Source organism: Microcebus murinus, chromosome 12 (genome assembly GCF_040939455.1).
Source record: "Microcebus murinus isolate Inina chromosome 12, M.murinus_Inina_mat1.0, whole genome shotgun sequence".
NCBI classification, from domain to species: domain Eukaryota; kingdom Metazoa; phylum Chordata; class Mammalia; order Primates; family Cheirogaleidae; genus Microcebus; species Microcebus murinus.
In genome coordinates this window covers 45,083,463-45,097,287 of record NC_134115.1, presented here as the reverse complement: position 1 = coordinate 45,097,287, position 13,825 = coordinate 45,083,463, and the positions used below count along the sequence as shown (strand labels likewise).

The window sequence follows — 13,825 nt, the reverse complement described above, 5'->3', positions numbered from 1 at the left end:
GTGGTTGCCTCATCTAAAGATAATCACTATTGTTTTGATTTATTTATACCCTTCTAGCGTGAAGGAAATCACATCACTTATACAATTGTGTAGACTTTTTCTCCCACTTAAAATTTTTTGAAAGTATTTTCCCACACTATTAAATAACTTAAAAAAACACCATTTTGAAAGCTATATAATATTCCATAACATGATAGAACATAATTTGTATAATCATTCTTCCATTACTTGTCTCTTAAGTAATTTCTTATTTGGAGTTTGATAAATGATGGTGTGACAAGCCATCTGCAGGCATATGTTTTATCCAAGTTTCTGTGTCTTTAGAATAGATAAATTTCTAGAAGGGGAATTACTGGACTACAGGGAATGAACTTTTGTAAGGCTCTTGATAAATATTGCCAAATTGCATTCCATAAAGGTTGTACCATTACATACTCCCACCAGCCATACATGGGAGTTTACATTTTACTGAATTCTTGTGAACAAAAACAATCAATTTTTGCTAAAACATCCAATGATGACGCTTAAATCATGAACAACAGTACTCTGCTCTTTTCAAAATTAGTCACATTTTTCAAAAAGTAAGTTAAAAATACACTACAGAATTCTGAGAAAATGGTTATGCTAACCGCTGACAGTTGTGGAATCCCAGGTACCTTTCTAAGTTTGCTGTACTTATTAATTTATTTAATCTTCTCAAAAACCCTAGGACAGGGGTCCTCAAACTTTTTAAACAGGGGACCAGTTCACTGTCCCTCAGACCATTGGAGGGCCGGATTATAGTTTTAAAACAACTATGAAGGAATTCCTATGCACACTGCACATATCTTATTTTGAAGTAGAAAAACAAACAGGCAAAAACACCCGCATGTGGCCCATGGGGCCGAAGTTTAAGGACTCCTGCCCTAGGAGATAGGATACTATCATTATACTCATTTTACAGATGAGAAAACTGAAGCTTAGGAAGGCTAAGTAACTTGCCAAAATCACACAATTATTAAGTTGTAGAGCTGAGATTTGACACCAGACCATCTGGCTTCAGAGATCATACTTATAATCACAATGTTTTAATGTATCCTAATTCATTTTTTTTGTTGTTGTTCAGCAAACATCATAGAGCTTCTATTATGTACTGAGTAATGAAATTACTATGAAGAATACAAAGAAGAATGAATATGACTTAGTCATTATTATTAATAAAATTAATCATGTAATTCAGTGTAAGAAATGCTATATAGTATTTGTCTTAGGTCTTGAGAATATTAGCAAAAAGAAAATGTCATCTGTAAACACAATTATATAAAAGCTATCTTAAAAATATAGTAAAGGCCCGAGGCCTAAAGGCTTGACTATATCAGATTGACTATATAACCATGAATTACAAACAGGAAAGGGGGCTAGGTGTGGTGACTCATTGCCTGTAATCCCAGCACTTTGGAAGCTCAGGTGGGAGGGTCTCTTGAGGCCAGGAGATCAAGATCAGCCTGGGCAACATAGTGACCCTGTCTCTACAAAAAAATAAAAATAATAATTATCCAGGTGTGGTAGCACACTCCTGTAGTCCTAGCTACCCAGGAGGCTAAGACAGCAAGATCACTTGAGCCCAGGAGTTCAAGGCTGCAGTGAGCTATGATCATGACACTGCACTTTAGCCTGGGAAATACAGCCAGCCCCGTCTCCAAAAAAAGGTCCAGCAATGTTCCAGACAAAGGCCCAATGAACTTTAAGCCCTTCACGTCCCATTGGCAAGACCGCTGCAATCTCCACATAGATGACTCATGCTAACCTAGCTGATGTCAGCAAACATTCAGTTCATCTGAGGAAAACTATTCATTACGATGCCATGTTGACCAAGCTACTTGCCAAGAATGGTCTGGATTTTCATGACTGCTGAGAGGCAAAGAGTGCTGGCCATGCTGACTTAAGTATTCTGGTCCATGTGATGAACAGTTCTATTCTTTGTTGTAAATAAATCAACTGGCATTCTAGTTTAAAATATTAATCTCATGCGCTGGGTCATTGCTGGTGCACCCCCGAGAGAAGGATCTATTCTTGGTACTTACTACTGCTGAAAAATATCAGGTTTCTGAGTCCAAAAATATGAGAAGTAGGCTCTAGATAATGGTAAATTTACAAAGTAATGACTTCTACAATTGGGAGGCATTTGGTGGCATGCCATCTAGACATTGGTGTTTGCTGAATGTGGTATGTTTTCAAATTTTAAAATTCTTGCTACATATATACCATAGTATAGTGGTTAAGAGTACCCACTTTGAAACCAGACTCCTCTTTCTGGAATCTTGGCTTTATACCTCAGTTTTTATACCTTAGTTTTGTCATCTGTAAAATGGGAAAATATTATTTATCTCCTGGAATCATGAGGATTAACTGAATTACTATTTGTGAATCATTTCAAATGGTGCCTTGCACATAGTAAGCATTACCTAGACATTTGATAAATTAATCAAGTACATAATAGATATAAAAATATAATAGCTTTTGAAAGGAGGTCAAGAGTTTATAGAAAGAAGCTAAGCAAAGACATAGAAGCATGAAAACATTTGGTGTATTTACAAATTTTCAAACAGTTCTTGTTTTGTGGAGTTTAGGGTTTATGTGGGAAATGGTAGTAGATGAGTAAAACAACTTTTAATTTTGAACTTTGTAATAAGCAAAGGAGAACTACTGAAAGTTTTAAAATAGAGGAGATGCAATGACTTTTGGCTTTGGAAAATAAAGTCTGGTGTTAATTATTGAGGCCTTAATACTCTATGTTTTTCACCTTCGTTTTCTTTTCTTTTCCTAACCTTATATCCATGAAAGGGATAATGGAAATAATTCTGAACTAGGAGTTTAAAGATCTGGGTTATAGATTTTGTTCTTCCACTTGGATAAATAAGCCTGTTGCCCTCCTCTCAGGGTCTTCGTTCCCTCATCTGTCAATGGATACAAGAATGCCAGCGCACAAAGTTACGATCACCAACTGAGATAATGCACAAAAGCTCTGTTCAAATGCCAAGGGGGTGATGGCAGAGATATTGCTTACAAAACAAAACAAAGCAGAAAAATACTTGCTTTGATAATTTAAATGAACCTCTTCCCAGATATTATAAACTATAAATACCTCCATAGATTTTACAAACATCCTTGGATCATGAGATATAAGCGTAGACTGTAAAAGATTGATATACATACTTATTATTTAGGAAAAGCAAAACAAAACAAAAACAAAGCAAAGAGAAAACACTTGTCATGATTTCCAAAGAATATACTGTAATTGTCTAACATTTACTATTGACTTGCAAATAAATTTATTCATCCCTCTGAACTGTCTTCCCTTTACTGTACTGTATTACTTTGTTTTTTATTGAGAGCTTATTTAATTTGGCTGAAATATGATATTAAAGTGGTAATGCTTAAGTTTGGCAAGGTGCTTCTTATTGAAAGACATTATCAAATTGCAAGTGATAGTAGAAATACTAGCCTCTACTATATATGCAGTGACTGCTATAGGTATCTGACCAAGTGTTAGGTATTCTGTGTATAGTATCTCTACTCTCCCAACAACTCTGCAAATTTTTATTATTCCCATTTAATAGATGAGAAAACTGAGGCTGAGGAAGCTAAGATGGCTTAAAGCTAATACACAGAAAAGAGAGAACCAGAAACAGAAATGCAGAATTGCTCTAAATTACGTCAAACAATAAGAAATGGAACGAGATGTGCTCAAGATGTGTAATATACTAATATTAGTATACTAAACACGAAAAAGCTGAGAAGCTAAATAAGGGGCTAGCCTGGGGATCAGCTGTACCTTATTGTTACAATACCAATTTATCATCTACTTCTTAATTCTGGTAAATCCACTTCTGGAAAAGCATACCTAGACACACACTGGAACATCTCCAAGAAAACAGTGCTCATCAGCAAAATTCAATGTGAAAGAGCTTCAGAGCAGAGATGCTTATGTATTTTAAAAGTTCAAATGTATTAAATCTGAATATAAATTTTACATAAGTAGCAAAGTGACTATTCCACTGCAAGGATTTAACTCTTGCCAAGTGTGAATTTCTTCATCTAAGACATTTATCTGGGCACAAAACCCTCATCTGAGAATTAAGCAGTAAAAAATATTTTCTTTCTATTTTTTTTTAACAGTTCATTAATATAAAACAGCTGAGTGGTTTCTTCCACATTTAAACAAAGTAAAATCCACCTCTGGGGATGAAAACAAGCATTAGAAATTTTGGTATAAAATGGTGTCTGAGGAAAGTTACAGACCACTGATAACAGAAGATTTAAGTACATGCACTCTCTCAATGCAAACTGTAAAATAGTTATGGGACTGTGGTTAGTGACTTAAGTAATATACTGATTATGAACTCAGAAACTGGCTCAATTATGAAAGATCAAAATATATATATTAGAAGAAATTCCAACCCAAATTTGTATAGAAAGTTCCTTATTGATTTCAGCATTTTCTCCTAACCAATCACTTATTAATTTTGACTTAAATCCTTCTCTTAAAATGGAAATCATCTCAATGATGAGATGTTACTTGTGAATTATTCAGGCTTTATTTTTTTTCCTTTATTTTTGGACCTTTATTCATATATCAAATAATGCTTGTAGCTGTTTTAATTACTTTTTAAAAATTTATTTCAGCATATTATGGGGGTACAAATTTTAAGGTTTCGAATAATGCCTTTACCCTCCCTCCCCCAACAAGTCTGAGCTTCAAGCGTGACCATCCCCCAGACGGTGCACATCTCACTCATTACGTATGTATAATTCACTTACGAGATTAGTATAGACTTGATACATACTTTATCTCTCATTAACACATAACCCACCATCTAAACTCTTCCAGTTCTTAAAATCCTGATGTTATCTTAGTTTCAATTATCCTGATTTAACAACCACAGAAGAGATGAACTGCCATGGAAAATTCAAAGCTCTCTTTCTAGGCTTTAGTAACTTGTTGGCTTCTTCTTCCTCCCATGCTCTTTCTCATATAAGTCCGTAAAAGAGGGGGATGCATTCAGTTTCTGTCTCTTTTACCTGAAAATTCTTCTCATGACCTCAGCAAGCAGAAAGATGTTTCTGGTGACATAACCAGACTTAGACCTGGTATCAGTGAAGAGTTTCAAGAAAATCTGGCAACTTTGTGTTTAAAACTCTGGAGTTCTTAAGAACAACTTCACTTGTATTAGGTTCCTGAAACCTCAGGCTTTATCTTTAATTTCCAAAGGGTGAAGAATGTTGCTAAGCAAGAACAGGTTACTGTATTTCCCTGAATACCATATGCCTTTCACATATGGACTCACAGGCAAAGAATTTTTAAATAGGACAGTCCATCTGCTTACATATTTCTCTTATTTTAGGCATCTCATAGAAAACTATGAGCTCTTCACAAGCCAACAGACATGAAGACATGTCACCAATTCAAGCCAGAAGGACCCTGGGCCATTCAGACTGCTGGTTCTAGAATGACTAGATTAGACAAGGCAAGGAGATTTGCAGCCATAGGATGGGTTTTGCATCATGCCAGAATACCTTTTACCTCCTTCATTTCAAATGAGCATTTCAGTACTCACTGGAACTAAATAGCAGGAACTTGCCCCAAGGAGACCATTAAAAGATTTCTACATTTTGAGGGCTTTTTACAAAGATTCTTAAGAGGAATAACAAATTCTGAGAACACCTGAGGAAACCAAGTGCAAGCGTACTGTCAGGCTATTTTTCATTTTCACAGACACGTTATTGTAAGAGGTTCTTTCAGGAAACACTTGATACCAATCGAGTAAGCCATCAAAAAGGAAACTACCTATGAACCTCCGGCCCCTGTGTGTAAAACTCACTGTCCTCATCTATGGTTCAAACTGGCGGCTGAAAACCTAGGGAGTAGAACTGGAGTCTGTGCAGAACAGATGGTTACTTGTGGTCTTACCTTGCCTGGGAGAGAAAGAGGAATTAGATGACATGCCAGCTCTGTGGGTTTCACAAGTCCCATGTTCTCATCTTTCCCTGAGGTCTGCTTCACCCTTTGCTTAAAAAAGTCATTCTTGAATAATCTATATTTTATTCTGTGTTTAAAATACTTATTACTTAATTCTAATTTACAGTGTCTTAAACAAAAATCAAAGTGAAACTTGTTTGGGGGTAACATTATTTGGGGGGAGCTTGCTCCCAATAAGAGGAGTCAATTCAGCACTTGTCTCTTCTTCAAAAGTATCTACACATAACCATGCTTATGTTGTATCTTCATTACATACTCTACCTCTAAATGATTGGAAATGTTCTAGTATGCATCCCTAGTGAGTACTTCGTTAATATTAATAGATTTGAATGGTTTTTAACAAATATTTAAGGAAGGTATGTTTACTCTGAACAACAATATTAAGCACCCTCCCCTCTCCATGTGCTTCTAGGCAACCATCTTCCTCAAATAATACGAAATTGGTGCACAAGATTGTCCATAACAAGTAATGTTTAATCTGGTAAGACCTGCCTATGAAAAACCGATCTTAATATTAAAAGGTGGTTTTGATCTTCCTTGTGGCTAACCTTTATAGTTTCCCCCACCCCCATTTGAGGTTAAATCTCCTTCATTGGACAAAGCCACTAAAATTCTAGAAACAACGCATCCCCAGTACACACAATGACTAGTGGAAAAGAGGAGACAGAGGTCCTTGGTGCTTTGGGACTTCCAAAAGCATACATAAAAAATATCTCTTTCTCCCAAGCAGTTGAAAGGTTCCTGAATCCCACGCAGAAGCAGTTTCCCGCTGCTTCTTCTGCATGTGATACATCACATTGCTCAAACAGATTAGTGCTAAGGGAGAGATTTATTTTTTTTTTTCTGAATAGATAGATATGCAAGCCAAACTATTATGACAACTTGATAAATGTAGCTTTTGAAAATGCTTTCTGTTGTAGTAATACAACAAACAACAAGGAGGCATGCTGCCAGGCGTCATCCATCAGTAGGTGAGCCGGCTGGGAATGGACATGGATAGCCCTAGTGCCATACCAGCTCTCCCCAATCTGTCAGATGCTCTAACGGGGCCTCCTGAGCCAAAAGAAGAGTTGGCTTTAAACCTTCATTTCAAAGCAATTTTAAACTGATTAGGGGATAATGGAAGCTCAGTTTGAAAAATGATGCTGGCCAGGTGTGGTGGCTCACGCCTGTAATCCTAGCAACTCGGGGAGGCCGAGGCAGGAGAATTGCTTGAGCTCAGGAGTCCAAGACCAGCTAGAGCAAGAGTGAGACCCTGTCTCCACTAAAAACAGAAAAAATTAGCCAGGTGTTGTGATGGGCACCTGCAGTCCCAGCTACTCGGGAGGCTGAGGCAGGAGAATCATCACTTGAGCCCAGTGAGCTATGATCATGCCATGGTACTCTAGTCTGGGCGACAGAGTGAGACCCTGTCTCAAAAAAAAAAAAAAAAAATTGGTGCTATAAGTTATACACTAGACTTAAAAGTGTTTCTTTGGCATAGATAACATATTTTTGTGACTTCAGTTTTATAATTCAATGCTTATGCTCTATACTAATTTATCATTACAAAAACATGCTGAATGCAGTGCCAACTTGGAAACCTTGATTTATGTATACAGAGAGAGTTACTAAAACTTAATGTGGGGACCAAATTTGATATAAACAGAAGTTATGCAGGTTTGGTGAAAACATACTAAGACAACATCCTCTCTGGTTATTTTACCTTCTTTTTGCCAGATGGAGAAAGTATCTCTCTACTTTCACAGATTTTTGAGCAACAGTTAGGAGGCTACAGAGATGTTAAATTAAAACGTAGACCCACATGAGAATATTATAGGCTGAATTTTGGAGTTTGTGTTCTGAGTTTCAAATTGGTTTATTTGCTATTTTGAGTGTTTGGTATGTTCTAAATTACAACTAGAGAAATCACTGCCAATTTTTTCCCCCAAAGAAGTATGATTTTACATATCTCTGCCTGTTCTTCAAAGAAAGACATGCTACAACAGAGCATCAAGTTTTCACAAATACAGGCTGGCATTATGAAAATGAGGAGTATACTCATGTAAAAAAGAATAAAGCAAAAACAATGACACTGGAAACCATAAAGATCATGCCCAGCTTGTAATGAAGCCAGAAACTGCTCTGAGCGGATTGCTCAGACAATCTAATGAGACAATACACAATAAGCATTCCAGCAGGGACAATGAGCCCCTGGATAGTGCTTCCTGGTTAACAAGCTTTTGTATAATGCGTTCTGATTTCCAGTCACTTAACACATTTATTGAGCAGACACTCTAAGCCAGTACTAAGCAAGGCACTGGGAAAGATTAACAAATGATGACTTCCCTGACTCTTATCAAAGTTATAATTTACTTGGAACAAATCCCCATGAATCAGAACACAACATACACAGTATAATGCCTAGTGAACAACTCATGGGTAAGATCTGAATACTAAATACAGATGGAATTTGAAAAAGGGAGAGGTTGATGAGAGGGCAATAACTTACAGAGAAAACTGTCTTAGGTGGGTTGTCCTGTGTGAGCGTTAGAAGTCCCAGGAATGTGCTGGGAGAATGAAGAGTTTGAGATTCAGCCCTTCCCTCCAACTCTTGCTTTACTCTGGTAGGTTCCTTGCCCTATATTCAATTCAGTGAATTCATCCCACACCAGATACCTACTATGTGCAAAGCAGGAAGATTATATATATATATATATATATATATATATATATATATGTAATCAAGATAAAACCTGTGACCATAGCACTGATAGTCTAATGAGGGACAGTATCATGCAAATAATATAACACACCAGACTATGTAAAGTGGACTGAAGGTGGCACAAACAAAATATGTCACAAAGGACATTCAGGGGCACAGTGATATTCAGGGGCAAAGCTGAAGGTGGCTTTAAATAACATTTAGGATTTTGACAGGTGAGCATGGGGAAGGAGGGGCGTCGTAGTTGGGTAACTAGTCAGGAGAGGAGGCACAAAGGCAGCAAAGCATCCTGCACTTTAAAGGACTACAACCCAGTCCTGTAGCTGCTCAGGCCTCTTTTCACGGTTAGAAACCCATGTTCTGTCTCTTCATTTGCTTTTCTCCCCTGTGGTCTGTGGGTTCGATCTCTGAGCCGCAGCATCTAGCAAAGCGCCTGGTGTACTGTTAGCACTCTACAGACATCTCATGAACTAAGGAAGGAAGAAGGAAGGAAGGAAAGAAGGAGGGTGGGAGAGAAGGAGGAAGGAGCTAATGGTGAAAGGAAGAGGGGAAGAATACAATAGCAGGAAATGCTATAATTTTAGGCCATGAAGAGTTTACAACCTCACATTTATTCTAATTTTCGAACACTGAAACCTGATTAAAATCTTTCTATAGTAAGTTAGAGATGTAAAGTTTAAAATGAAACTAAATAGCTGCCAAAGGAAAGGAACTTTTGGCTCTTTCTTATGGACATGTTTATTTTCATATATTTACTCTAAGTTGCATTTGCCATTGCATTGCATTTGCTCCCTCTGAACGATGGCTAGAGGTGGGGGCCGGGGGGATTGCTGCCTTTGGCTCCTGATCCACTAGCAGGAAGGACACGCATTTATAGTACATACACACATGCCATAAGGCTTGCAAATGATCTTATATTTGCTCAGTAGCCAAAAGAGGCAAAGAATGAGAATAAAAACAAATGTGTTTAACAATATCAAGTCCAACTTTTCCATCTTCCCCATGAGGAAAATGTATATTATGAAACTCTAGGACTCTAACAATCTTACCCGATACAACCCTAGAGTTGGGAATTTATGAATTATTTTGGCTAGAGACGAAAGTTCTTCTATCCTTCCATGACACCCAGATGTCCATTGCAAAATGGGGGTCTGGAGAATCACAAATTGTGGAAAAAAAACATTTATATTAAGAGCAGCTTTTGCTTCTCTTCTTGCTTGGCAGCAAAAGGGGCTTTGACTGCATTTCTGGAGGAGAAAGGGACTCTTTTTCAGAGTCACACATTTCAATTTTAAAGTTCAAGGGCACCTTGGATGTTTGTTCAAGCAATATGTGTTGAATACCTGTTCTGTTCCAGGTACTGACCACTTCACTTTAGAGATGAGCAAACTCAATCTCGGAGAAACGAAAACCCAGTCTAATAAATCACAGCTAGAAAACAGTGGTTGCCCAAATTCAAAATCCTCAGTTTGATTAAAAAGAAAAAGCATGATCCACAAAGTAGGCAAAGAAACTCACTGCTATAAGTTCTGATCCCACAACATGTGGCTCTCCCCCACTAGAAAAGGGTGTTTTTATCTTGACCAGGACGTCCTACCCCAAAGCCCCAAAACAGGGATTGGCTCTGCAGCTGTTTGAGGTTGGTATATGCAGTTATGGGCTTTGGATAATGATCACTATGAATATGACATTGCTGATTGTTTTATAGTTATTCTTCCTGCCTCCAGCTGAAGCATTCATCCCCCTGTTCATTTGTGATTCTGAACTCCCTCTTTTTTCTCTTAATATCTGGTATCTGTTTCTGTCTCTGTCTCCATCTCTCTCAGTGATTGAAACTAAGCAAAAAGAGTTAGGGTTAGATAACTCTTCTTTCCTATTTTCTACAAATTGGACCCAAGCAAAGGAAATAAAAAAATTCAAGTAGTACTAGAAAGCCTTTTCATTGTTTGGTGGTTGCGGGGAGGGAGGTGGGGTGAATGCTGAATTAAAGGTGGAAAGTTAAACTCAACTCTACGGATAAGAAGTTTCATGATTTTAAGGGTAGGTGAGATAATTTGCATAAACTACCCAAGAATCACTGGAACATTAGTCTAGACATTCATTAACAAGCTGGAAACTTAAACGATCATATTTATAAGCTTAATTAATGGAATGAAAGGGAATGTCAGAAAGCACATAGTACATCTAACACTTTGGGCAAGGCTGATTGTGACTAATACTGGACAACTGTATACCTACCTAGAGAAGTCATTCCTGTCACTCACAGTAGAACTTGGGGCAATCAACACTTTTGTGTCTTGACACACTGGTACCCATGGCTGTACCCATGACCCTCCCACATGGCAGATTGGGTCATAGAAACTTGAGTGAAGAATTTTAATATAAAGAAGTTGCTTTATTAGGAAATTCCTTTTTTTTCTTCTACATTATTCTAACCTCTAAATTCCCAGGGAGCTAGAGACAAACCTCATCATTGCACTATCATCCTCTTCAATAGAGCAGCAGTTCTAACCCTAGATACATATTAAAATCATTTGGAGAGCTTTTAGAAAATTACTGATGTCAGGGCTTCACTCCAGGAGATTTTAATTTAATTGCTCTTTGGTGGCGCCTAGATAATTATATTTTTTTTTTTAAAAAAAAATAGCTTTCCAGGTGATTCTAAAGTGCAGCTAGGGTTAAGAACTACTTCCATAACAGAAGGAGGAATAAAAATCACATAATCATGTCTATAGATACAAAAAAAGCATTTGACAAAATTTAACACCTTTCATGATAAAAACTCTCAAAAACTAGAAATAAAAGGAAATTTTCTCAACATAATAAAGGCCGTATGTGAAAAGCCTACAGCTAGTATCATACTCAATGGCTTTTTCTCTAAGATCAGGAAAAAGGATGCCTACTTCTGTTGCTACTTCTGTTCAACATAATATTAGAAGAAGTCCTAGCCAGGGCAATTAGAGAAGAAAATGAAATAAAAGGCATCCAAATAGGAAAGGAAGAAGTAAGATTATCTCTGTTTGCAGATGACATGATCTTATAAGTAGAAATCCCTAAAGACTCCACAAAAAACTTAGAATAAACAAGTTTAATAAAATTGTAGGCCACAAATTCAACACACAAAACTCAGTTTCATTTCTTCACACTAAACAAACTGTCCAAAAAGGAAATTAAGAGAACAACTGCATTTATAATAGCATCAAAAAGGAGGAGGAGGAGGAGGAGGAGGAGGGAAGGAGGAGGGAGTGTGGAGAGAAGAAGGAGGGAGAGAGGAGAGAGAGAGGAGGGAGGGAGGAAAGAGGGAGGGAAGAAGGAGAAGGAGAAAGATTTAAGGAAATAAAATGACAATACTGCATATGTAGTTTAAAACCAAATTATCAAACATTTGAGGGTTTTCTGTGTGCTAAGCATTGTAAAGGCATAAAAAAGGAATAACTTAATCAGAGAAATAAAGCATTAATGTACGAAATGCTGCTACCAGAATAACCTAACAATAAATATAAAAATACCAAAAAAATCCCAATTCCACAGATATAACTGGGGGAAATTTTCTTAGTTCTTAAAATATCTTGCTAACTATAATGAGTAGAAACTCAGGGGCAAATTAATAATTTGGTAAATTCTTGATACCCTTGCCCCTTGTGATTTCTGTCCTTGGTTATACCTAGCAACTTGCCTCATGCTTAGTTGGCATTCAATAAATATTTCATAATAAATGAATTAAAACTGAGGAGAAATAAAAAGTAGGAGGGTTATTGAACAAACCAAATAAGGAATTTTTAAATAAACATAAAAAGACAGCTGAGTTATAGACGCTTGATGTGGTAAATAAAGGTTATGGACACCAAACACATTTCCAAACCATCTTTTATTTCCACTAACTGGTTTATGGGATAAACCAGGCCATAAATTGGTCCCAAACATTCAGTCATTGGCGTTAGTGAATTCGCCTTCTGAAAATATATCAGATCTTGGAACAATACACCCCACTAAGATATATGACCTGCAATATTAGAAGTCCTAGTAATACATTTAGACTAGGCTTTGACCCAAAAAGTAAAAGGAAGGCAACCGCAAACTCTTAAACATATGTCCCAAAATGTGCAATCTCCTCTAACACAACAAAAAGACCACCTCATATAAATGACATGAGGAGTCAAACCTACTCTGAACTTGTGTATCTTTCTTTTAAACAAAAACTCAAAGCATTTCCAAGGAAAACAAGGCTGATAACATGCAACACTAGATGAAGAATAACAGATAAATCTTGCTTTGGGACTCATTTGAGCCGAAAGTTCTAAAACCTCTTGAAACAAGTCCTGTGAACCTTAATTGGATGTTATGATAGAGCTGAGATGCCTTTAAAGAATAAAAAAAAATTTTTTTTAAGAAGCCAACTCTTACCACTGAAAATTTTCTTTTGGTATTTATTATTATATGGTATAGAAATTAGTTGCTAACTAAAGCTAACTAATGTGTCAATATTTTCATGGGAGAACATCTGTGTTTGCAATTAAAAATCAGAGAAGTTAGCTTACTTTCCCTGAGCATAATTATTATGAAATGAGAAGTTTAGAATGATCTTCCCCATTCCTGTGGAATAAGACTCCTTGGGGCTATTTATTTTAATTTTTCTGTGTTTATGTTGACACCATTCTGGCAGCCACATGCCTCTGGAATAATACTGTAATGTTAACTTTACTTAGGCACGTTCACAGTGTGATGATTTCTATCTCTTGTTCATCTAATAATTTTATTCAACTCCAAAAATTTGTATTCAACTCAAAGATATGATTCAAAATTTATTAACTTTAAAAATGCTGTCATCCTTTATAAGTAGACCTTTTTCTTTGATATTTGGATATATATTAAGATGAAGTGACCAAACCCATCATTTAATCAGTTGAGATTTAACCAAATATTCACATTCCTAATGTATTAATTAATCTATAGTATTAACCCATTACTCCATACTATTAACTAGATTAATTTGGCATTTCAGAAAATAGAAAAGGTCTTAAAAAGATCTTTAAATCTTCTTTAGTCACCAGTGCAAAGGTTAACATTACAATAAGAACATCCAGCTATTTGACTCATTGCCA

The 13,825-nt window shown here is 36.6% G+C and overlaps 1 protein-coding gene across 3 annotated transcripts in view; it reads right to left on the bottom strand.

Moving 5' to 3' along the window:
- ADAMTSL1 (ADAMTS like 1) overlaps positions 1–13,825 on the bottom strand; it is an 856,830-nt gene that overhangs the window by 317,249 nt on the left and 525,756 nt on the right. The gene's annotated exons all lie outside the window — the stretch shown is intronic.